The sequence below is a fragment of the Apodemus sylvaticus genome, chromosome X (genome assembly GCF_947179515.1).
Source record: "Apodemus sylvaticus chromosome X, mApoSyl1.1, whole genome shotgun sequence".
Taxonomy (NCBI): Eukaryota; Metazoa; Chordata; class Mammalia; order Rodentia; family Muridae; genus Apodemus; species Apodemus sylvaticus.
This window is the reverse complement of record NC_067495.1, coordinates 13,810,288-13,837,599: the sequence shown is the minus strand read 5'-3', so window position 1 is coordinate 13,837,599 and position 27,312 is coordinate 13,810,288. Positions and strand designations below refer to the sequence as shown.

The 27,312-nt window shown below is 40.5% G+C and overlaps 1 pseudogene; it reads right to left on the bottom strand.

Moving 5' to 3' along the window:
* Positions 1 to 27,312, bottom strand: part of LOC127675551 (ubiquitin-conjugating enzyme E2 variant 1-like) — a 30,780-nt pseudogene that overhangs the window by 509 nt on the left and 2,959 nt on the right.

Genomic DNA, 27,312 nt, shown 5'->3' with positions numbered 1-27,312 from the left:
AACAGAACCAAGGGGATGGGCATGAGCATTGTGTGTGTGTGTGTGTGTGTGTGTGTGTGTGTGTGTGTGTGTGTGTGTTATTCAGCCTTAAAATAATAACAGTAGCTAAGTTACATCTAAAAAGTAGCGAACCCAGTAACCCAGTAGGTACTTGATTTTTGAGGGTGAATGCCTCAGCAGTGGTAGTCCCACAATACCTGTCTTTCATTATTGGAAAATAACCTGTAGTTACTTAGTTCACAGGGCAAGATGACTCAGTAGTCCCAAAATGGCTCAGGAAGCCTAGAAGGCTCCTGGAATCATCTCTCATCTTTTGTGAATAGTTTTCCTTTCATCTCAGCACTGGGGAGGCAGAGGCAAGTGGATCTCTGTGACAGTGAAGTCATAGTGAGTTCCAGGACACCAGAACTATAGGACCAAATAGAGAGACCTGGATGAGAGACAGAGACAGAGACAGACAGACAGAGATAGACAGACAGAGACAGGCAGACAGACAGAGAGAGATACAGACACAGAGGCACAGAGACACAGAGACACAGACTTTTCTGCAGTACTGACTTACTTGTGACTTTTTTTAGATAGATCTCACTGTGTAGCCCTAGCTGTCCTGGAACTTATTCTGTAGACAAGGCTGACCTCAAACTCACAGATTTTTTTCCCTATCATGGGTTAAAATTTTTGCTCATAGATATAGATTATTTTATCTACTTTGGTAATATTCCTGTCTATGCCTTGAATTAATTTTGATATTTTTTGAGTCTTCTATATGGTCATTAATACTGTTTAAAAGAAGGACTCTGACATATTTTCCTGACATTGCAACTCTCTCATTGTCTCATTGTAAATATTTCATTATATTTTCTGGTATCAAGTTGTCAATTTATAGTGAAATGGTGTCTCATGGACTTTGTTTTTCTCTTCACTTTGTATCCTTCAGATTTTTACTTTTTTTCTTCTGTTATTCCTTGTTTTATTTTTATTGAATCTTCCCAGTGGGTTTTTTTAATGTATACTGGAGGAAATTTTATGTTTGGGGGAAACATGTGTTAGACAGCCAACACAGCAGCAATGATGCTGGTTCAACAGCTGTCCCAGGGTCAACTTCAGGAGAAAGCCCTTGTTCACTCAGTCATAGCCCCTAATAACATTCAGAGACAGAAGAAATAGGTATTTGGGGGGGGGGGTTCCTAATCAGTGAAGAGAGGATTAAATGAGAAAAAGTTTAAAAACAAGGTAAAGTAAAGATAAAAAGAATGTAAATACCCTGGTTCTGGAAAGACTCAGTGTAGCAGTATAAGGCAAAACCAGAACAGGGAAGTGGGAAGGTGTGGGTGGGAGAACAGGGGGAGGGAAGGGGGTTTATGTGACTTTCGGGGAGTGGGGGACCAGAAAAGGGGAAATCATTTGAAATGTAAATAAAAAATATATCGAATAAAATTTTAAAAAAAGAAAGTATATGGAATATATGAAAAGCATTTTAAAAATACTATATATTAGTTATAGAAAAAAGAGGGCTAGACATAAAAGCCTTTCCAATGAATTATAAGTACAATGCAACAATTAAACATTAAAAATACATAAGTATAAATATTTTAAAAGTACACATGTATAAGGAAAATTAAAAATTAAAATATACTGGATATTAAAATACATATATAGATAAACATCAAAATAAAATATAAGGCATTATGTTCCCAGATAATGTTTCTTTCCAGAGGGCGAGGTCCAATTATTGTGTTTAACTGAGTTCTGCTTGTCAGGATACTAAAGCAAGTTTACTCACAAACTTCCTGTGATTTGTATATGTTTTCTCTATTATAATCCAGGTGTCTGTATGGGGGCTGTTGGGGGGGTGGATGCATGTTGATAGCCTCTTAGGTTCGGATTCCTTCACCCACTTCTATTTTCATGGTCAGTGCTGCTTGAGGCTTGTTTCCATTAGGGTGCTGTACTACATCCCACGTTCCACCATGCTTTTCCCAGCTTCTTATCTATCCCTTCCTCTATCAGGCAATGGGTGTGAGAGTGACGGAATGCATTGCAAATTTGTCTTTAGAGTCCCAAACCCTTTGCTTGGTGCTGATCTCACAACTTGCTATGCTATCCATCGCCTTGAATGGTGGATTCAGATAAGTTGGTTCAGATCCCCTGTTTCACTATGTAAAGATTGGGTGAATGAATAGGTAGGCATTGGACATCTGTTAATTTCTTGTACACTGTAAGCAGCTTGCTATAATTGCTTTCATGGCACACTGAATTTGGATGTGTGACATATATGTGTGTGTGCATGCATATGTGTGTGTGTATGTGTGTGTGTGTGTGTGTGTGTTGCTGTGGACACATTAGACAAATACTCTGCTACTGAGTCACATCCCCAGCCTTGTTTTTTTTAATACATTTATAACTCTTCAGCTTTGCAACTAAAAAGTACTACTAACCAATGCTAAAATACCATGAAATAAATGACGTCTTTTCCAGCTCTAAAATCTGTAATGCTGAAAGAAATATTAGTATGCAATCCTTTGTACTACGTACATTAATCATGATGTCAGATATAATTTCTAGTGACCTTTGTGCAAACTCTAAGTTGACAAAAGCAGTGTAGATCAGTGGATCTCAACCTGTGCACCTGTGACCCCTTTGGGGTCAAAAACCTTCTCACAAGGGTCACCCAAGACCATCCTGCATATCAAATATTTACATTATGATTTATAACAGTAGCAAATTTACAGTTATGAAGTAAAGACAAAATATTTTTTATGATTGGGGGGTCACCACAGCATGAGAAACTGTATTAAAGGGTCACAGCATTAGGAAAGTTGAAAACCACTGTTCTAGATGGCTATAATGAACTCCTACCAGCTTCTCTAGTCAGTGAAATCCCAAGTTTTTATTTATCCTTTTTAGCCAAATAAAACTGTTTGTGGTGAACAGCAAACAAACTTACACATTAGGGGCAGACATGTGGCATTTTTCACCTATGTTACCTCTACCCCCCCCCCCCAATTAGGTCTTCAGCTGTGACAAATTTTTCTCCTCACCATCCATATGGTAACTTGAAATATGTAATGAACAAGACACAGGCTAAGGTGTGCTTATCCATTCCTTAATCGTATATTACTGACTTGCTGACCTATATTTTCTTCATAAAACTGAAATGAAAATAGGCATTGTGACAAAAATGTAATCAGGACCTATTAAGAAACTATACTCATAAACATGATAATCTATTATTTTTGAATAGAAAGAAGCTATTAAGTAACACAAAGTAACTGTATTTGGCGAGAAAATAATTTTCCTTTTAACAAATAAACAAGGGAGGGGTGGAAATTTAAATAAAGAAAGAACCAACCCATGCACTACAACAACTGCCCACTAAAATACGTTTTAAAAAAATAAACAAAAAAAAGCAAGCATCTGCACCCAACCCTTCTCACTGATGCATGGTTTTCTCTGTCCTTATACCCTCTTCCCCTACAGTTTCCTCTCCTCTGGGATTAAGGAGTTTCTGTCCTGTGCTGCATTCTTGGGATCAATGCTAAGCTCCCTGAGCCTTCCTGGAAAAGGATTTAGAAGAGGAAGAAAAGGCTGGAGTCTCAAACAAGGTTGCTGGGCCAGTAAGGCCCACCTATTTGTTTACTCATTCTATGCCAGGTTCACCATGCAACCTATTTGTGCAAAGTGCTAACATTGAATTTTATTTTGAGGACAGTCTACTACAAAGTCTGAAAAATTCCAAACCTAATTTTGCTTGTCATAAAGGAGTAATAATTTTAAACAATTAAAGGAAATATATCTTTTATTCAAAACTGTACTGATCCAAATGATTGTAAGTAGAAAAAGAACTGCTAGATTCATGTTGTGCTGCTAAAAAGTGGAGAATCTGGCCAATCGTGACCAAGGCTCTTAAAGGAACGTGTAACTTTTCATTGGCTTTGTGTGGATTTTAATGACTGAAAAGACTGGGAAGATGATACAGATGCAGACGTGCCTTATTTTTGGACTGTTTTTCTGAGACGATGGACCACATGAGTTGTGATTTACCCAAAATGGATGATGCAAGTAATGATGCACAAGATAGGGATGTTGCAAAAAAGGGGCCAGAGGTGAAGTAAGAAATATTGCCATCACCTGGACTTTAAGAAAAGAAAATGACCTCTCCTCAAGATTTCATAATTGAGAGAATCTCTGACTTGATAGCTTTAAAGGCTGGTGCTGTATTTACTTCCGGTAACCTATTTTTCAACCTAGCTGTTTCTTTTTAAAGGCTTCACTGAGGGTTGACAATGTACTGTTGTATGAGGACAATTTTAAATCATCTAAGGCAATATTTTTATGCATGAACATTTCCCAGAAATCCATGACGCTGTTCCGATCCTAGGCAACTGGGACATCATCTGTGATGAATAAACACATTTTACCCAGGTCGCTTCTCCTTCCTAATAATTACTGCCGTGCTAGCAGGCTCTCAGCCTACAGAAAGATAAGTAGGCTTTAGATTTTAGGGCACAGACTTTAAACAGACTGAAAGACATTAAACTGATACCCTGCCATTTTTCTGGTATATCTTCTCAGGATTGTTACAATAAAGTTTTTCCCCTAACTGTCCTTCACATTATTGTTCATCACTCCTCAGTGTTCTGTGGTGAATGTCCTAAGTAAGATGGTTTCTGATGCCTATACATTAGCAATTGTTTGGCCCTTAAGCTTTTATATTTCTTAGAATGAACAACTAAGAAAGATGTTCATTGTTGCTCAAGAGTTTATACATTTTTGACAAGGTTTATATTTGCACTGCTGGTTCAGTACAGTAAATGAGCGAAGATTTTTTTATATATCTTGTTTTGATCTCAGCTTCTACATTGGCTGAAAAAATTCAATCTATGTTTATGACTGTGGGGATTTTTTTAAAAAATGCCTATATTCTTTCCAATAAGCTTTTGAAAATTGTTTTGGCTGTCATTTTAAGAGTCTAGTTTATTGTAATTGTATACATTTACTAGAATGGAGTTCTTATTTCGGAGGGAGAATTTGGGGCTATTCCTCTGAAAAAGAGGCTTGTGGTACTGACACAAAAACAAACAAACAAACAATCCTTTTAAAGCAGATATGTAGGGCTGGAGAGATGGCTCAGTGGTTAAGAGCACTGGCTGCTCTTTCAGAGGTCCTGAGTTCAATTCCCAGCAACCACATGGTGGCTCACAACCATCTGTAATGGGATCTGGTGTCCTCTTCTGGCATGTAGGTGAACATACAGATAGAACAAAATAAATAAATAAATCTTTAAAAAATAAAGTGGAGCTGTAATGGAAAAAAACTATACACAACACTTTTCAGCAGCTTGAGAAGTGGTGTGATTTTGTTGAAATAAAACTAAATGTATTACTCTCCTATTAAAAAAGCATTTGGAATGTAAACAAAGAATATAGAAAATTAAAAAAAAACCTTTATTTGGCTTGATTATTCCATTTCATACTGGAGATTGATGGTATAACCAATAAAGATGCTATCCTCCAGGGGAGTGATGGAATAGAAAAGTGAGCAAACAATGCATAAGCAGAACAATGTATCTTAGATGCTAATCTACGACACTAGAAATGAAGGCAGGCAGGTGCTGTGATCAATTTGAAAACTAGAATTCTACGCACCTTTTTTATTTCACCACTTTCAGTGCACTTTTATTTTTGAGACAATGTCTTATTCTGTAGCCCTGGCTGATCTTGAACTCACATTGATCTCCCTTAGTGCTGAGGAAGAAATCAGGGAAACAACACCATTCACAGTAGACTCAAATAATATGGAATATCTTGGGGTGGGGAGGGGACTCTTATCCAGTAAGTGAAAGACTTGTATGATAAAACTTCAAGTTTTTGAAGAAAAAATCGAAGGTGGGACTATCTCCTATTCTCATGGATCAGTAAAATTGACATAGTAAAAATTTGCCACCCTACCAAAAGCAATCTACAGATTCACCACAATCCCCATCAAAATTCCCACACAAGTCTTTACAGACCTTGAAAGGACAATGCCCAACTTAATATGGAAACAACAACAACAACAAAAGAACCCAAGGATAGATAGGTAAACCAATCCTGAATAATAAAAGAACCACCGAGGGTTTCACCATTCCCAATTTCAAGTTTTTCTACAGAATTATAGTAATAAAAATAGCATGGTATTGGCAAAAAAAGTCATGCTAATCAATGGAATCGGATTGAAGAGTCAGGCATAAATTCACACACCCTTGGTTATCTATTTTTTGGTTGGTTTGTTTTGTTTTTAATAAAGAAGCCAAGAAAAAAAGAAAACTGGAAATTTACACTGGAAAAAAGAAAGCATCTTCAACAAATGATGCTGGTCAAACTGAATGTCAACAGGTAGAAGAATGCAAGTAGATCCATATTTATCCTCCTACACAGAACACAAGTCCATGTGGATCAAAGAACTCAACATAATAACAGATACATTGAACTTGATAGACAGAGTGACAAATACCCTTAAGCACTTTGGTATAGGAGAAAACGTTCTGAACAGAACAACAGTAGCACAGGTACTAATATCAATGTTTAATAAATTTGTCCTCATAAAGCTAAGATGATTTGGTAAGGAAAAGAAGACTGTCAATCAGACAAAATGGTAGCCTACAGAATGGGAAAAGATTTCCACCAATACCACATCCAATGGAGGACTAGTATCCAAAATATATATAGAACTCAAGAAGTTATCAACAAAATAATCCAATAAAAATGGGGTACAGGTCTAAACAGATAATTCTCAACAGAGGAATCTCAAATGGCTTAGAAAAACTTACCAAAAAAAATTTCAACATCCTTAGCCATCAGGGAAATGCAAATCTAAACTATGTTGAGATTCCTTCTTACATCTGTTACAATGGCTAAGACCAAAACCTCAAAGTGACAGCTCATGCTGGTAAGAATGTGGGGTAAGGGAACACTCATCCTCTGCTGGTGGGAGTGCAAACTTGTACAACCACTTTGGAAATTAGTATGTTGGTTCCTCAGAAAATTGGGAATCATCAAACTCAACACCCAGCTATGCTACTCCTGGGAATTCATCCAAAGGATGCTGTAGCATCCCACAAGGACACTTACACAACTATGTTCATAGTAGCTTTATTTGTAATAGAAACTGGAAACAACCTAGATATCCTTCAACTAAAGAATGGATAAAGAAAATGTTGTACATTTACACAATGGAATACACTATTAAAAACAAAGACATCATGAAATTCGTAGGCAATTGGATGCAACTAGAAAAAAAAATCATCCTGAGTGAGGTGACCCAGACCCAGAAGTCAAATATTCATTTATATGTGGATATTAGCTGTTAAGTAAATGATAATTAAGCTACAGTCCACAGACCTAGAGAGGTTAGGTAAAGTGGAGTGGTCTAGGGGGAATGTATAGACCTCCCTGGGAAGGGGAAATAGAATAAATTTGGTGGGTAGCCTAGGAGAAAGTGGGAACTGAAGAAGCAAAGATCAGGTGTAGAGGGGAGGGCTGAAAGAGAAGAGTATGGGGAGAATCAGCTAGAATTGGGGAGCATGGCATGGGGTATGGAAACCTAGCTCAGTGGAAACATCCTAGAGTCTATGAAGTTGACCCTAGTGCAGACCTCAAGTAATTGGAATATATGGAGTATGAACTGGCCATCTTTTGTAGCCAGGCAATGCTTCCAGTGGTGGAATTGAGTTTCATTTGGTTGACTTGTTGACCTCTATTATCTACCAGAGATCCTGAATCAACCCAGGGTAATATTAGGACAGGGGTCTTTCTCTGAAAACTGACAGTGGGGCCATATGTAAAGAGGTTGAGCTGGTGCCTGCATGGAGCCTTCACCCCTAAGTTCTAGTCTCTTTGGCACCAGAAGGTACTTTGCAAGCTATGGGAAGAGAAACCTAGACACCAACCCAGCCACAAAAATCTTGACCTATAATCTGTCCTTCTGCCAGATATGCTGGAGCGGTGGTGGCAAAGAACTTGTAGGAGTGTCAAACCAATGTTTAGTTTAATTTGAGGTCCTGTGCCATGAGAGGTAGCACATGCCCTATACTGCCTGAATGTCCAGAAACCTAGGATAGAAGCAAACACCATTGGGGAAAAAAGTCAATTAAATTTTTTTCCAAATCATACTCTTCTATACTCATAGATAAGTGTTTTGCCCAGAAGTCATCAGCCAGGTTTCTCTGGCAGCAAATGGGAGTACATGTAGAGACCCAGAGCTGAACATTATGTGGGGAGAGTTTAAATTGGAGGTCTCCATCAGGCCACTGCCCCTGGTGCCCAGGCTGCTTTGCAGAAGATGGAGAGGAAAGATTGTTGGAGTCAGAGGGGATGGAGGACACCAGAAAATGTGGCCCACTGAATCAGCTAAGCAGGGATCATATGGGCTCACAGGGACAGAAGAGGTCTGCACCAGGTCCTCTGCGTATATATCATAGCTGTTAGCTTGTTGCTTTTGTGGGACTGTGGGTATACTTCCAACTTTTTGTCTGCTCTTGGGACTCTTTCTCCTATTGGGTTGCCTTGCCCAACCTAGATATGAGGCCTTTTACCTTGTCTTATTATATCTTCTTTCTTCTTTGGCTGCCCTCTGCTGGAGGCCTGCTCTTTCTGAAAGGAAATGGAAGGGAAGTGGATCTGGGGGAGAGGACAGGTATGTGGGGGAAGGAGCTTGGAAGCGTAAAAGGAGGGAAAGCTCTGGTCAGATTATATTTGTAGGAGAGACAGATCTACTTTCAATGAAAAGAAAAGTGAGGAGTGTTGAAGTTAAGTCTGGTTCTGCCTCCAAGACCCATGCTCCCAGAAATAAGACTCAGACTCAAAATATATTTTCAAATATTATGGCCATATAGCTAGGCTCTTCTCTGACTAGATCATAACTAAAGATATCTCATTTATTCTAGCCTACATTTTACCACGAGGTTGGTTACCTACTTATGCTCAGGTACCATGTGTCCCACTCGTCATCTTCCCAGAGAATCGCCTGTGTGGCTCTATCCCAGAATCCTTTCTCTGCCTGGATGTCCCATCTCCCATTTCCTGCCCAAGCCACAGGCCATGGGCCTTTTAATTGACACGTGATGCAGCCACACAATATACAAGGTATTCTCTCCACAAAGGAGGAAAACAGTGATGCTCTGCAAAGAAGTTTCCACAGCTGAGCTCAGCTCCAGTTGCACAGCACTCTGGAGGCAGAGGGGCAAACAGAAGACTTTGGCAAAGGGCAAGCAGGCAGGCCTCGTGAGAAGGGACTCGCAGTCTTCCTTCAGAGCTCACCCACAGCACACGAAGCCTCATATCCAGTTACAGGTTTTAGTAAGAGACTGAATGTTCCACTGGACAAAACAATTGCATTTTGAATTCCATTTGAATTCCATTTTTTGTCATTGCCCAGAAGCTGGGTGCCATATTGAGAAGGAACCTATTGTTTTGGGTTCTGTTAGGGGCCTGAGGACAGATAGCAGCCACAGTCAAATAATCACAGCCAAACAACCTGCTAAGGCTGTAAGAGTCAAGCCTAGGAGGCAGTTATGGAGAACAAGAGGACCAGATGTTGACAAGCTGAAAAGGGGGCCCTAAGAGCCCCCTTTCTCAGGTAATAAAGTGCACAGAAAAAAGGTAGCCCTGCCCTTCAAGGACAGAAGAAACCTTCCACTGGGAATAACCCTGGAGTTTGATGGCCTCGAGCCTGTGGTCAATGCTTAGATTCACCTCTTGAACCATTTACGAGCCATTCACTATTATAGAGCCCTAGCTCACTAAAGCCCACTCAATACCCAAAACTGAATCCCTCCAGCAGAGAGGTAAATTCTTTTGGGTTGTGGCAAATACAATGGGGCTTATCCTGTACAAACATCAGTGCTACAGTTACTTCCTAAACTCTCAATGCATTTAGGAAACAGCCTTAGCTAAAACACCAGGCATCCCAGGAGTTATGATTTGGAAATGTTTGGGAAGGTGGAAGAAGGAGCCAAGCTCACAGACTACACAGGCAAAAGTGGTCAGCATAGGCTCCTGGTTTGTGGAAAAAGGGAAGCTACTAAAGTGAACATAGTTGCAGTAGCAACTGGCTACTCTTCCTGTCCAGGCTCAAAGCACATGAAAGACAAGACTCCCCAAGTTCAACTTGCATAGAACTGGCAGTAGGTCCTTTTATTTGCCCTTTGTTTTCCCTCTAATTTTCTTTTTACTACACATTTAGTAGTATTTTCAAGACCAATGTATTGAGTACTCTGCCAAGTTACTTTTAAAAACTATTGTTTTATTTATTTACATTCCAAATGTTGCCCCCTTCCCAGTCCCCACTCCAAAAGTTCTTCAAATTCTCCCTCCTCCTCTTTGACTCTGAGAGGGTGTTCCCTCACCCACCTGACACTCCCCACCTCACCTCCCACCTTGGGCATCCCCCTTCCCCGAGGCATCAAGTCTCTACAGGATTAGGTGCATTCTTTCCCACTGAGGCTAGATAAAGCAGTTCTCTGCTACATCTGTGCCTGGGGCCTTGGACCAGCCCATGAATGCTCCTTTACCAACTAACTTACTTTTAGTAGTATTTTCACTTTATCGTATTTTACATTTCTTATGTTTTAATCTTTTATTCTCCCTCACACTTGTTTACACATTTTTCCATTATTGGGCAATATTTCTCATTCCTTTCCTTTTTGCAGTTTTCTTCATTCCTATTTTTCCCCTTTCTTTTTTTCTTAAATTTTTTTATTTCATTCGATATATTTTTTATTTACATTTCAAATGATTTCCCCTTTCCTGGCCTCCCACTCCCCGAAAATTACATAAGCCCCCTTCCCTCCCCCTGTTTTCCCATCCACACCTTCCCACTTCCCTGTTCTGGTTTTTCCCTATACTGTTTCACTGAGTCTTTCCAGAACCAGGGGCCACTCCTCCGTTCTTCTTGTACCACATTTGATGTGTGGATTATGTTTTGGGTGTTCCAGTTTTCCAGGCTAATACCCACTTATCATTGAGTGCATACCATGATTGATCTTTTGAGACTGGGTTACCTCACTTAGTATGATATTCTCCAGCTCCATCCATTTGCCTAAGAATTTCTGGCTGAATAGTACTCTGTTGTGTATATATACCACATTTTTTGCATCCACTCTTCTGTTGAGGGATACCTGGGTTCTTTCCAGCTTCTGGCAATTATAAATAGGGCTGCTATGAACATAGTGGAGCATGTATCCTTATTACATGCTGGGGAATCTTCTGGGTATATGCCCAGGAGTGGTATAGCAGGATCTTTCGGAAGTGACATGCCCAGTTTTCTGAGGAACCGCCAGACTGATTTCCAGAGTGGTTGTACTAATTTGCAACCCCACCAGTAGTGGAGGAGTGATCCTCTTTCTCCACATCTTCGCCAATACCTGCTGTCTCCTGAATTTTTAATCTTAGCCATTCTGACTGGTGTAAGGTGAAATCTCAGGGTTGTTTTGATTTACATTTCCCTAATGACTAATGAAGTTGAGCATTTTTTAAGATGTTTCTCTGCCATCCAAAGTCCTTCAGGTGAGAATTCTTTGTTTAACTCTGTACCCCATTTTTAATAGGGTTATTTGGTTTTCTGGGGTCTAACTTCTTGAGTTATTTGTATATATTGGATATTAGCCCTCTATCTGATGTTGGGTTGGTGAATATCTTTTCCCCTTTCAATAGTATTATTGTACTTTCAGTAATATTTTGATGAAATATTTGTGAAAATAGAAAAAATAGCATTATGGTTTTATTTTTAATTTCCCTTCATAACTATTTTTTTTGCTTCATAACTTTTTAACTCTGTTTCTAACTTACTCATTATTGGAAAGAGACTTTTTTATTTTTGCTGTTCCTTTTCTTTTTATTTATTGTTTCATTGTAGTCATTAATTTATTTTTGTGTATATATGCTCACACAAATGTCACAGGATCCATGTATAGTTTAGTGGAAAACTTGCAGACCATGTAGTTGCTAGGGACTGGACTCCGCTTTCAAAATGCCTTTATCTTCTGAACCATCTCACTAGCCCTGAACATGAACTTTCATAATATCTGGTTCTTTACCCATTGTCTTCATAACATTTTGTTACATTCCTCAGTTTTTCTATCATTTTCAACATTGTTTTTCCTTTCTTTTTCATTTTTCCTTGACTCTTTCCCTAAATTCATTCATTTACTATTTCTATATTCACCATAATTTATTGCTATTATTATTAATACAAAAATGGGGAGTTATGGATCCTGAGCATGTTATGTTTTTATCCTAAATAATTTTATTTTTTATTGGTTATTTTATTTATTTACATTTCAAATGTTATCCCCCTTCCCAGTTTCCCCTCCACAAACCCTATCCAATACCCCTTCCTCCTGCTTCTATGAAGATGCTCCCCTCCCACCCACCCACTCCTGCCTCACTGCCCCAGCATTCCTCTACACTGGGGAATTGAGCCTTCACAGGACCAAGGGCCTCCCCTCCCATTGATGTCCAACAAGACGTCTCCTCTGCTACATATGCTGCTGGAGCCATGGGTCCCTCCATGTGTACTCTTTGGTTGGTGGTTTAGTCACTGGGAGCTCTGAGGGGGAGGTCTTGTTGGTTCATATTGTTGTTCTTCCTATGGGTTGCAAACTCCTTCAGCTCCTTCAGTCCTTTCTCTAACTTCTCCATTGGGGACCCTGTGCTCTGTCAGATGGATGTCTATGAGCATCCACCTCTGTATTTGTCAGGTTCTAGCAGAGCCTCTCAGGAGACAGCTATACCAGGCTTCTGTCAGTAAACACTTCTTGGCATCAGCAATAGTGTCTGGGTTTGGTGTCTGCATGTGGGATGGATCCCCAGGTGGGGCAGTCTCTGAATGACCCTTTCTTCAGTCTCTACTCCACTCTTTGTCCCTATATTTCCTTTAGACAGGAACAATTCTGCATTAATATTTTTGAGATGGGTGGGTGGCCCCATACCTCAACCAGGGGCTGTGTCTAACCTCTGGATATGGACTCTATAGGTTCTCTCTCCCATTTGTTGGGTATTTCAGCTAATGTCATCCCCGTTGGTCCCTGGGAGCCTCTTGCTCTCCTAGCATATGGGACTTTCTAGTGGCTACCTCCAGTTCCCCATCCCCTACTGCTATACACCTCTGTTCAATTTCCTGACTTGTCACCCAACTCCTCCTATACCTGATCCTGTTCCTCTTTCCCCTCCCTCTCCCTCCCTCTCTCTACCTGCCATAATTATTTTGTTCCCCCTTCTAAGTAGTACTGAAGCATCCACACTTTGGTCTTGAGCTTCATATGATCTGTGAGTTGTATTAATACAAAATTTTAATTGAAATCTAATTCCATCATCTCCACCTTTCTTTCTTCCCTCTAGCCCCTCCCATGCCCCCTCCCTCCAGCCCTTGCTGTGCCTCTGTACTCTCATATTGATAGCCCTCTTTTCTCTGATCATTAGTCTTGAACACACACAAATACACATATAAATATGTAAATACAAACTTCAAATGTTTTTGTTGTTGTTGTTTGTATGCATATGGTTTGGGGGTTGGTCACTTTGTATTGAATAACCAAACAGGATGCTCATCCCTGTGAGAGATTAATTCTTCATCTCTGAGACATCATTAGTTGCCTGTAGTTCTTTGTCTAATGGCTGAACAGCCTGAGACTTTCCCCCTTTCTGCATTAGCAAGTTTGTATGGAGCCATTTTTAGGAAACACAGCCTCACAGCAATCTTCCTGGCATTATGGCTCTTATACATTTTCCATTCCTTCTTCAGCGATATTGATGTCTCCTGAGTGTGTGCTACAGACATATCCATTGGGACTGCAGTCCTTATAGTCTGTTGATCTCTACATTGCACCCAATTGTGTTTTTCCATAATGGTTTCCATTTCCTTTAAAGACAGGGTTCTTTAATGAAGGTCATAATTACATTGACCCGTGGGTGTGAATATAGAAGGATAAGTTGTAGAATGTAGTTATATTGGTCTAATATGGTGACAGTAGTAGATTCTCTTCTAAGATCCATGATCTAACTAGTACTGTGTATTTGGATAGGTTTCTTGTACCAGGCATGATTTCCCTCCTCTTGAGTGAGCTTTAAAGGGGAAAAGCTATTGGTTCCTATAAACACATGAGTGCCACATACCGTATTATTATAGATATGCTGACCATTGTTGTAGTTCATAGGTGTCATAGTTGGGTAGGATTATTAATAGCTTCCTTCTGTTGGCAGCTTTTATAGTAATTTCTGGTACTATGGAATTTATAACACAGGAAGGAAGCTATCAGATTATATCCAGCTCAAATTTACAAGTCCTGTGTCTTAAGAGACTTCAGCAATAGGAAGTTATCCTTTGAAAGGGAACCAAGGGCAATAGCAGTAAATGTATTTTCTTTGGGGAGTCACTTGAACTACCTTGGACTATAACCATTAAAAAGGAAGTTACTCATGTCTGGCACCAGGGTTTTTGCTAATGTATGGTTCTTGTTGGAAGCAATGTCAATCCAAGTGGCATAGCCTCTCCCCATCCGTGTGTGTGTGTGTGTGTGTGTGTGTGTGTCTCTGTCTGTCTGTCTGTCTCTCTGTGTGTGTGTCTGTCTGTGTGTGTGTGTGTGTGTGTGTGTGTGTGTATGTCTGTTTTAAATAATGAGTTTTGGGTAAATATAAATAAAACCCAAATAACCCAACTTAAAAAATGGGGTACAGAGCTAAAGAGAATGCTCAATAGAGGAATCTCAAATTCCAAGACACACATAAAGAAATGGTTCAAAGTCCTTAGTCATCAGGAAAATGTACATGAAAACAACTCTGAGGTTCCATCTTATATCCATCAGAATGGCTAACATAAAAAAAAAAAACTCAAAGATCCCATATGTTGTCAAAGATGTGGAGCAAGGGGAACACTTTTTCATTGCTGGTGGGAGTGCAAACTAGTCCAATCACTTTGGAAATAAATTTGGCAGTTTCTCAGAAAACTGGGACTAGCTCTACATCAAGACCCAGGTATACCACTCCAGAGCATATATCCAAAAGATGTTCCAACATTCCAAAAAGACACTAGCACAACTATGTTCATAGCAGATTTATTCATAATAGCCAGAAACTGAAAAAAAAACCTACATGTCCTTTAACTGAAGAGTGAATAAAGAAAATGTGGTGCATCTACACAATGGAATATTATTTAGCTATGAGAAACAAAGACATCATGAATTTTGCAGGCAAATGGATGGAATTTGAAAATATCATCCTGAGTGAGGTAACCCAGACCTCAAAGGACATGCAATGGTATGTACTCATAAGTGTATGGTAGACATAAAATACAGGTATCATGTTATACTCCATTAACCCAAAGAAGCTAAATGAGAAGGAAGGCACAACCAATGATGCTTGAATCTCACTTAGAATGGTGAATAAAATATTCATAAGAAGTAGATGGAGGGAGGGAACTGGGTGGAAGGGGGAATAGGGAGGGGAATGGGGTAATTCAGGATCAGGGGTGGGGAAGGACAAGAGAGATGGCTAGATGGCCATTCAAATGAATGAAATCTGCAACCGAATGGGGTGGGAAGGTGGGGGCATCTTCAGGATGTTACAGAGCACTGGGGTAAGGGAAATGCCCAAGAATCAATGGGGGTGATCTTAGCTGCAATTCATATCATTGAGGATATGGAACCTGAAGTCGCCACCTCCTGCAGCCAGCCAGGAGCCCCAGTGGATCTATAGAGAACCAAGCCACCCACAAAATTTTCAACCCCAAATTTATCCTGTCTACAAGTAATACAGGCACAGGGGATGGAACAGAGGCTGAGAATGGCCAGCCAATAACCAGTGAAACTTGAGACCCATTCCATGGGTAAGCACCAGTCCCTGACAGTATTAAAGATACTCTATTATGTTTACAGACAGGAGCATGGTTGTCCTCTGAGAGGCTCCACCCAGCAGCTGACTCAGACAGATACAGACACCCACAGCCAAACAGTGGATGGAGCTTGGGGACTCTCATGGAAGAATAGGAGGAAGGATTTCAGGCCCTGAAAGGGACAGGAACTCTGCAGGAAGACCAACACAGTCAACTAATTTGGACCTGTGGGGCTCTCAGAGACTGAACCACAATCAAACAACATACACAGGCTGGACCTAGGCCTCCCCACACATATGTAGCAGATGTGCAGCTTGGCTTTCATGTGAGTCCTGAACAAGTGGAACGGGGGCTGTCTTAAACGTTGTTGTCTGTACATGGGATATGTTTTTCTAGCTGGGCTGCCTTGTCTGGCATCAGTGGGAGAGGATGTGCCTAGCCTCGCAGACACCTGATGTGTCAGGTGGGAGGATATCCAAGGAGGGGGTGCACCTGCTCAGAAGAGAAGGGGAGTGGGAGATTGTGGGATTGTGGGAAGGGGTGACTGGGAAAAGGGCAGTGAGCAAGATGTAAAGTGAGTAAGTGAAAAAATTGAAATTAAATGAAAAAAAAATAAAATTTAGCAGGTAGACAGTATGGCCTGCAAAATTAAGCTAAGGCCTACTTCCTGAATATCAGTAGTTGTGGCAAAGTTTATAAATTTACTTCCCTTCTGGTTTGGCCTCTGGAGTTCTGCTTAAGGCTCATTTTTCTTCTTAGCTGAATCATGGCAACCCAGAACATTCTTTCTATGCTTTAAAAGCTCACCCATGAGAAAGGATGGCAGCTACACTATGATCCTGAACATGAAGTATAATTGCAGGCTGGCTAATAAAGACATTTTATGGCTTAAAAAAACTAAATATAATAAAGTACATAAATAGATTTATGAAGAGAAATTATATGGGTATCTTAATAGATAGTGAAGAATCCTTTGACAAAGGTTCACTTCCTTTCATGATAAATGCTACAAAGAAACCAGGAATAGAAGAAGCATGGCTACATCATAAAAGCTGTATATGACAAATGAAGTAGAAAATCTGAAAATACTTCCTCTAGCATTAAGACTAAGAGATGATTGCCCATACTCACTAATATTATTCAATACAGAACTCAAAGTCTTATCTAGAACAACTAAGAGAATGAAATTAAAAATATACAAACAGAAAAGAAACTATCAGTTTGTTGATGACATAGTCCTATGATTGGAAGTTCCTAGAGACAACATTAGAGAACTCTTAGTTCTGATAAACACAGCAATGTAGCAGTGGACAATCAAGAAGGAGCCTCCCAAAAACTCTCTCATTCTCAATAGTTCCAGAACAAATGGAAAATATCTGGTAATTAACCTTATTGAGAAAATGAAAAATCACTAAACTAAAAACTTTATGACACAAAAGAGAGATTGAAGAAAGTATTAGAAATCAGAAAGTCATCCATATTCATAGATTGGAAGAATTAATATTGTGATAATATGTTACTGAAAGTAACCTACAAATTTAATGCAGTATCAAAATACTAATGAGAATCTCCATAAAACAAGAGAAAAAAATTTCTAAAACACATAACTAGCCAAAGTAACTCTAAGCAGAAAGATTTCTGGAGACATTCAAATATCTGAATTATATATGTGAATATATATATATATATATATATATGTATATATATATATGTGTATATATATATGTGTGTGTGTGTGTGTGTGTGTGTGAAATTATATATGCGAAATTATATATATGAAAAATTATACTGCAGAAATACAGAATTTTTTCATGCATAAAAGAATATGAAATTTGCAGGTAAATTGATGAAATTGGGAAACATTATACTGAATGAAGTAACCCAGACCTAGAATGAAAAAAAAAATGCTACATGTTTTCCCTTACGTGCAGATCACTTAAGTATACTATCATATCATCTGCAAATAGTGGTAGTTTGACTTCTTCCTTTCCCATTTGTATCCCTTTGACTTCCTTATGTTGTCTAATTGCTCTAGCTAGGACTTCATGAACCATATTGAAAAGATATGGAGAGAGGGGGCAGCCTTGTCTAGTCCCTGATTTTAGTGGGATTGCTTCAAGTTTATAGAGAACTCCTACAGCTGATAAACAACTTCAGCAAAGTGGCTGGCTACAAAATCAATGCAAGCAAATCAGTAGCCTTTATATATTCAAAGGATAAGCAGACTGAGAAAGAAATTAGGGAAATGACTCCCTTTACAATAGCTACAAACAGCATAAAGTATCTTGGGGTGACTCTAACCAAACAAGTGAAAGACCTATATGACAAGAACTTCAGATCTCTGAAGAAGGAAATCGAAGAAGATCTCAGAAAATGGAAAAAATCTTCCATGCTCGTGGATTGGCAGGATTAATATAGTTAAAATGGCCATCTTGCCAAAGGCAATCTACGGATTAAATGCTATCCCCATAAAAATCCCAACCCAGTTCTTCATAGAGCTAGAAAGAGCAATTCTCAAATTCATCTGGAATAACAAAAAATCCAGGATAGCTAAAACTATTCTCAACAGTAAAAGAACTTCAGAGGGATTCAGTATCCTAGACTTTAAACTTTACTACAGAGCAATAGTGATAAAAACTGCATGGTATTGGTACAATATCAGGCAAGCGGATCAATGGAATAGGATTGAAGACCCAGAAATGAACCAACACACCTATGGTCACTTGATCTTCGACAAAGGAGCTGAAAGCATCCAGTGGAAAAAAGATCGTCTTTTCAACAAATGGTGCTGGTTCAATTGGAGGTCAGCATGCAGGAGAATGAGAATCGATCCATACTTATCTCCTTGTACTAAGCTCAACTCCAAATGGATCAAGGACCTCCACATAAAACCTGACACACTGAAACTAATCGAAAAGAAACTGGGGAAAACCCTTGAGGACATGAGCACAGGGGAAAAGTTCCTGAATAGAAAACCAATAGCTTATGGTCTAAGATCAAGAATTGACAAATGGGACCTCATAAAACTACAAAGTTTCTGTAAGGCAAAGGACACTGTCAAAAGGGCAAAATGTCAACCAACAGATTGGGAAAGGATCTTCACCAACCCTAAATCCGACAGAGGGCTAATATCTAATATATACAAAGAACTCAAGAAGGTTCAAAGAGAACCAGAGAACCAAATAACCCCATTAAAAATTGGGGTCCGGAGCTAAACAAAGAATTTTCACATGAAGAACTTCAGAGAGCTGAGAAACACCTTAAGAAATGTTCAACATCATTAATCATTAGGGAAATGCAAATCAAAACAACCCTGAGATTTCACCTCACACCAGTCAGAATGGCTAAGGTCAAAAACTCAGAAGACAGCAGGTGTTGGCGAGGATGTGGAGAAAGAGGATCACTCCTCCACTGCTGGTAGGGTTGCAAGATGGTGCAACAACTTTGGAAATCAGTCTGGCGGTTCCTCAGAAAACTAGGCATGACAGTTCCTGAGGACCCTGTTATACCACTCCTGGGCATATATCCAGAGGATTCTTCAGCATGCAATAAGGACACATGCTCCACTATGTTCATAGCAGCCCTATTTGTAGTAGCCAGAAGCTGGAAAGAACCCAGGTGTCCTTCAACAGAGGAATTGATACAAAAAAATGTGGTATATTTACACAATGGAGTACTATTCAGCCATTAGAAACAATGAATTCATGAAATTCTTAGACAAATAGATGGAACTGGAGAATATCATACTAAGTGAGGTAACCCAGTCTCAAAAGATCAATCATGGTATGCACTCACTAATAAGTGGATATTAGCCTAGAAACTTTGAATACCCTTACGTGCAGATGTTAACTACTTGAAATTTATGGTTTAGATTTGCAGTACTTATAGAAGCTAGAAAAGTAGAAAGGGGTCATGGGGGTTGCATATATGTATTTACATATTCATATGAAAGTGTTTAGTTGGAGTTGCCTTACACAGGACATATTTATCCAAGAAGGCACAGATTGCTAAAGAAAAATCCCAGACCAAGGTACAGGATGCCACCCTTTGAGCCTGTTGCTACTCTTCTTACTTGTGCATCAGAAATTGACGATAATGTTCTATTGCATTATTAAGTAAATTACAGAGAAAAGACAGAGTGCTAGTAGCAAAAGATATAAGAACAGTTACTTCTCTTAAAGGCTTGAACCCTAGTTCTGGAGTTATCCTTCAAATTTCTACCTCCACCAGTACTGGGAAAGTACTGACACGGCCTTGGTCTGAAGTAATGTTCACATTTCTCCCCCAAGTTATGGAGTCCATCAGCTGGTACCAGACTTTAATAGCAACAAAAACAAGGATAACTGAGCTGCCAATTATTTTCAAATACACTAAAAGAATATACCTCTTTTCAATCCATAATTGTTTTATCGTTATTATGGCATATTCCATGCTCGGGTATTCTCATTTAAAAATGTTATGTGCCAGGCATTTAGCTAATTTTTCCATTACCTTTTACATCTTCACAATATATTTAACAAAACACCCTATTTTTCATTATCTTTACATATGGGGCAGCTAAGATTAAAGTAAAAAGTCACATTGCCAGTGGAAACTGGGGTTTTCTAGAGTGCCAACTTAATTAAAAAGCCCCATTTTGCACTAAAAGTATCCAGCAGAAATGGCTGTTTCAAGGGCTAGAACAAACTTAAGGACAAATATCTGAGAGCATCTTGTTGCATCAGAGTGTGAAAGGATCCAGAGCAAGTTGGAAGTTTTTCAAAGAACATAGAAATCCTTGCTTCTTGAGCTTCCAGTTGAGAAAAGTATGCCACACCACTTCCAACAAGGTTACATCTCCGAATCCTTTCCAAACAGTTACGGCAACTAGAGACACAGTCTAATATATGAACCTGAGTAGGGCACTCTCATTCAAACCACCACACTGCAGAAACAGAGAGCAAAAGTGCAGGTGGCATGAAGGCAGCAGAGATATATGGCTCAAGGGAAAGAAAATTTTAATTAGGAGGAATTCATCCAAAAGATCCATTGTATAGCATGGAATATGTACCTCAAAATGGGTTACAGCATTTCAAACCCATGAAAGTGGGTTTTAGGACTATCATCATTAATAGTGACAGGTATATATGGTAAGTCATATGTTAACTAGCATGATTAATTCTTCTATGTATATAGACTTAAGCATGGATGAGACATGCTTACTACCTGAATAAACAAATACCAGCAAATTTTCTTAAAGTGGGGAAATAAAGTGCTATCAAAGGCCTCAGTTTTCAGAATACCGGGAAGCAGCTTCATTCAAGAACCCTTACTAAATTACAAAAGGGGATCTGTTTGTCAAAATGTAAATCAGGGTGCTTCCATGCCCCAGTGGAAACCAGGTTGGAGTGGAGAAACCTGGGAACACAACCTTAACCGACTGGCCAGAGCTGACCCAAGAAGTGACAGACTAGAGAGGCTTCACGAGCACTGGGAAGGAAGGAAGTCAGAGCTTTCCACCCCTGAGCTGCATGGTAGACACCACCACAGAACAGACAGTGTAGATGGGGAATAGTGGACACTGTAATTTTGACAGTATTTGATTTCACAGTTGCAGATTGTGCTAGCACACATTTGGATTGTGTGACAATGCGCTATTAATCTCCATGTAGGTCTTTTATGTAATTATCTCTGAAAGTATCCAAAAGGGGGAAGGGGTACAGTGGTGGGATTAATCTCAGATCTGGGAAACACTAATATTGGAGTGAGGAACTCTATAACGGCTCCCTAAAGAAGGATCTGATTTCTGTCCATCCTGTGACAGGTCTGGAAGCAGATGCTTGAGTCTCATTTAAGATCACAGCTCGGCCTCACCTCTGGGTGAACATAACCTAAGAACTCAAGAGATCCATGGCCAACATCAGACTGTGGGGCCCAGAAAACAACTGTGTGTGTTTAAACCCCTAGGATGAAATTGATTTTTCTTGTGGTTGTAGGAAAATTTGTTACTATCCCTGTGTAGTATGGGGCAGAATTTTTAACCATAACCAGCAATCCTGACTAATTGCTGGCTTGGAATGATTAACTCTATCTCCAGGGTCCCTTCCTGTGGCACAGAGTCTGATTGTCCAGGTTTTTTGTTTCCTAAAGGCCAGACTCCATTAAACAAAAGTTTTAGAAGCATCAGTCCTAAAACCCAAATTGTTGCAATGGAAATTTCCTTGTTTCTGACAACTAGGGGACCCAGATGCAAGGCATGTATCAACATTGTACTCTTCTCTCAAAACATAAATCTTCTTATCTGTTTTTGTCACCATAAAACCAGGCATTTAAAGTGGGCGTCAGCAAGTAGAGGTCACAGAAGCTAATATGTTCCCTGTGTCTGTCTTCCTCAGTTTCCTGTCTAGGCCTCAGACTGGCAGGAGTTGGACCATGGTCCTGTATTCATATCAAACATACTCGTTGGAAGAAGATAGAGGGCCAGGAAGCATAAGGGCCCTGGGGCCAATGACACCTTAATTTCAGTGGGTGCACAGTCCAGAGACAGTCCATTTGGCAGCAGTGTCCATGGCTTTCCAATTTCTTGGCCTGGGTGTGGTCAGGATCCATGGTATATTGGCAGCTGTCTCCATGGCCTTAGGAGTGGAGAGAATCACTTATAGAGACCTTCTTCCCAAGTTGGTTTCAGTGCAGCTTTGGTTACTGTCTTAACCTAGACAGGATCAGTGGACTCAAACATGGGAAGGTGTGGTGACCTCAGAGGCCAGCTGAATCTCAGAGAGTCCATTGAATAGCCTGTATGGAGGACTGGGGTCTGTGGTGACTTGAGAAGGGAATGGTTAGAGTTCTGCCTACTGCTGGTCTCTGAGCCTGGGAAGCAGTGAGGGAGGTAATATCTCCCCCACTCCATACAGAATCTCATGGTGGGTAAATCTGTTCCTGTATGGGGTAAGGTAGGCCCAAAGCAAAGGAAGGAGGCCTACCATCCTCCTCTGGACTCTAATGAGAATTGTGTTAGTTTCATTTAATGTCCTATTTATTCTTCTTACGTGTCCAGAGAACCCCGAGGTCTAAAAGCACAATGAGGTTTTCAATCTATGTCTAAAGCCTTAGCTATTAATTGAGAGGTTTGGGCTATGAAAGCTGGGCCATTGTCGGACCCGATTGCTAGGCAGACGCCAAATCAGGACATCGATTCCTGGAGGATCGTCTTAGCTACAATTTGAGTATTTTCAGTCCTGGTGGGGGAATACTTCTTTCCATCCAGAAAAAGGTATCTATTAAAAGCTGTCAAGTACTTTTATTCTCTCCTAGCAGGCTGGATCTTGGTGAAGTGAGTTTTCCCAGAATTCACCAGGGTATCAGTTTCTCATTCTGACAGATTCCTGGGAAAGGGCTCTCTGTTTTGGATTTACTTTTGCACAAAAATGGCGTGTGGCTGAGTTATACTACGCTAGGCTGTGCAGTGTAGATATAACATACCTTGGTAAGGTCAACTCAGAAAGTTTTGTGGACCCTGGATGAGAAGCCTGGTGAACTTCAGTTACCAGAGTCCTGTCAGTTAGTTGCTTCTAGGAGAATGATCCCTCTCTCTGGTATCCTCCACCACCCTGAGGGTTTGAGCTCTCCCTTTCTTCTTCACCATGGAGTCTCAGGCATGGAGTATCATGTTTGTGGTATGCCATCAGAATATCAATATGTCTCACTGGTCTGAGGACTGTTTGTCAGGCAGCCAGGTCAGCAGCCTGGCAATGGAGGATTTGTAGTGAAGCCAAATAGCCTCTAGCAGGGCCAAGACTTTGCAATGTCCTTTTTCCCAGCAGTGAGAAGTCCTCTTTCTTTACAGAACATACCAAGGTCATGCCTGGTAGTAAAACCATATGCACTGACAGTGTGTTCTTGATGGACTTTCCCTTTCCCTATTTGACAGCCTGGGTCAGATGTATCTGTTCTGCGCTCTGGAGAGATGTACCTGGCTTAGGCCCAAATCGCTTTCTTTATAGGAACTACTGAAGCTCCCAGATACCTGCTTTCATCTTTCATCTTTCTACAGTCATGGATGAGCACCTGTATCATTAAGCAGGAGGGTGGCTGAACAGATGGAGTGGGTCCAGTTGTTTGGACAGGTATGTACAGCGCATCTCCATGCCCCTAATGTTTAGATTAAATCTTTTGAGTTTAGTCTCAGTCAAGATTAGGGGCTAGTGTCCCACATCTTGCTGGTCTACAGTAGCCTTGCTACAGGCAGAAATATCGAGTTGTACCTAAGAAAACTTGAACCTGTCTTTAGTCTTTTGAGCTGGGATCTGAAGGATGGCTGCAATCCTGCTCTGAGACAGGTTCCTTTTGCCTCCCCTCAGCTGGTGGCCTACATATGTAGCCTGTGATAGTCGAAGCTGGCTTTCTTGCCTTATATTCTGTAGCCCATGGTGTGTAGTTCCTGTACCATCCCTCAGTGTCCCTTTTATATTCTATGTTTCCAGGAAACATCAAAGGAAGGGCATTTTGAAATCCTGGGGCAACCTAGTCCTGGTGTGTCTCCTGCTGTAAATTCCCACTGGGTCTGCCCATTTGAAAACAAAAATGGGTTGACTCACCTCTCTCTGCCAATGAGAGGATAAAGAATGTGTCTTTCAGAACAAAGACAGTGTACACATGTTTCTCTAGAGGAATCAGATTCATGAGAATTGGAGGTCCCAGGTCTTCTCATAGGCAGAGGAAGTATGTCCCAGGGTGAGAGCCAGGACAGCTGGATGTCTGTCTCTTCAAACAGGCAATATGGAGGACAGCAATTTCCTCTTTTGATGCCAGGGTCACTGGGTCTTCTTTAATCTGGAAGGAGGTAGCTGAACTGGTCAGTTGAACAGTGATAGATTTGTCTTAGGCTAGGCTTGGGTATTGGTTTCTTCTCACAGCTGGTAAGAAACCAAAATCTTATTATCCTGGAGGTGACAGACCACGTGATGTTATAACTTGTTTCATTTTGGGGGGTGAAGGTGTCAGACCCCTCTGATGCATTAGGCAGTAATTGATTAAAGGGTGCCCCCGGGGACCTGGACCATCTCAGGTTGTGCACCCCTAGGAATTCCCTGACCCCTGCATTGGTCTTTGGTCTCTAGAGCTTTGTGATCCCCTATGTCTCTAGGCCTGGTCTCTGGCATGTGCATGGAACTTCCAGAAATGTGGGGTATCACCAGAGCAGACTACTCAGACATAGGTTTAAACCAATAGAAACTCTTTGTCACTGGCCAGTGACCACTAATTGTTTGGGACCCCAGTGTAGAACTGAGCCTTTCTCGGGGTGAGCATTCAAGCACACCGCCCATGTTCTGGGTTGACATACTTCAGCTAACAAAATCAGTTAGCCAAATGTAGAACTACAGGAGGCAACAGGCAAAGCTAGTACAACTAGAGAGTTTGCCAGAACTGTGGGCTAGCTCTGTTTTCAGTTCTGTCAGGTAATAGTGTCTATGTGCTGAGTTTTCCAGCCTAAATGGCACTTTCATCATGGAATCACCAGTGAGTGAGTGACTTTGAGAGTCAAGTCAGCCTTCCATACAACCTCTTGCTTCCTTAAATCTTGTGTTTGGCAGTGCTCATGAAACTCAGTCATACTTTGCAAAAACTGGACTAAAGCAGAAGATGATAAATATCTTTGAGGAGGAATCAACAAATAGGTGTATCTGCCAGTTCAGCTCCTTACATGTTTAGGTACAGAACATGAATGTCTAGAAGCCTCCCCTTGCTGCTCGCATACTCCTGTGTCTATCTCTAGACCAACAACCTCCTGCACAGGCTTTACCTAGTGGGTCCCAAGGACACCAAGCCAGCCCACACTATGTCTACACTGTCAGGCTACTCTACATGTGTAGCTTCTGTCTGAACTTCCTCAGTCAGTTTACCACAAACAGTCCACCTGTACTGTCGCCAAGTGCCATATTACTACTTCTGCCTAATCTGTTGCTGCACTGAAGCCGGCCAGACACTTGCATCAGACACACAGAAAAAGAAAGAAGTCCACATGCTGAGGGCATATCATAGAAGTGCAAAAATTTGAACAGCCAAAGCAGCATCCCCACCCCAGAATTCAGTAGTCTTGGAGAAGTGTCCTCCAATGAGAATCAGTACCCAGATGGACCCAAGGGCACAGATTTGAAAAAATCATAAACATTATCAAAGCAGTCTAGATGTTCAAAGAACACACAAAGTAAGAGCTCAATGGACTGAAAGAGAGATAACAGTGAATGTCTGAGTGGTGTCTAAGGAGAGAAAAATATATCACTAAAAGAAATGGCAACAAAACAAGAAGATTCAAAACGCGAGATCACTGCAGGGATAGACAGATCGAAGAGAACTTGAGCAGAAATGAAGATGTGACCGAGTCTAAGGCCATACCACCCTGAATGTGCCTGATCTCATCTGAGGATCAAACTGAAAACTCAAAAACTTGTATAGGAAACTCAGGGAAAAATTCTTACACATTGAATGGATGAAGTGCAGGACAGAATACGAGGACTTGAAGACAGAACAGAGAAAGTGAAGCGCCCATGCAAAGCGTAGGAAAGGAAAAGAAAGACGGTCCAGGAGCATGATGGAAATATGGGACACCGTGAAAGCCCAGGTCTGTGAGGGAAAGGTATAAAAGAAAGAAAAGGACCTCAGGCTTTGATCAGATCATTTACAGGGACATAGCAAGAGCTGATTTAAAGTGAGAAGGGACATACCCATACAAACACCACCAAAACATAGCATGGCAAAAGGACAGGACAAGGAAACAAAGTCCGAGGTGCTTGTTATTTTTAAAAGACCCAGGACCTGAATAACAAGCAAGTAATGAAAGCTGAGAGAGGAAAAGAATCACAAGCCACATCTGAAGGAAAACCCTCAAAATGACAACTGACTTGTCAATGGAAACTGTAAAATACAGCAGAACCTGAAAGATGTACTTTGATGCCTAAAAAATGGCCAATGCCAATCTAGACTGCAGTAGCTGGGAAAACTATCTGCGGAAGTTGAAGTAGAAAGAACAGCTTCCCAGGATAGATACAGGCTAAAAGACATGTTCAGCAGTGGGCCCTACAGTGGACACTGGGAACAACTCTTTGGACCAGAGGGAAGAGTAAACACAGCGATGATCCTATAAAAATAAGAACATATGGAACGGTGATTATTGAAGCACAACATGGACAAGTAACTCAAAAAGCAATACGCCAAGAAAATGACAACAATTAGCACACACCTTTCAATAATAATAATAATAATAATAATGACACCAGCACCCTAATCAAAAGATACAGGTTATATGAATGAATTCATAAACAACATACTAGGTGGGCAGTGGCGGCGCACACCTGTAATCCCAGCACTCTGAGAGGCAGAGGAAGGTGAACTTTTGAGTTCGAGGCCAGCCTGGACTACAGAGTAAGTTCCAGGACAGCCAGAGCTATACAGAGAAACCCTGTGTCA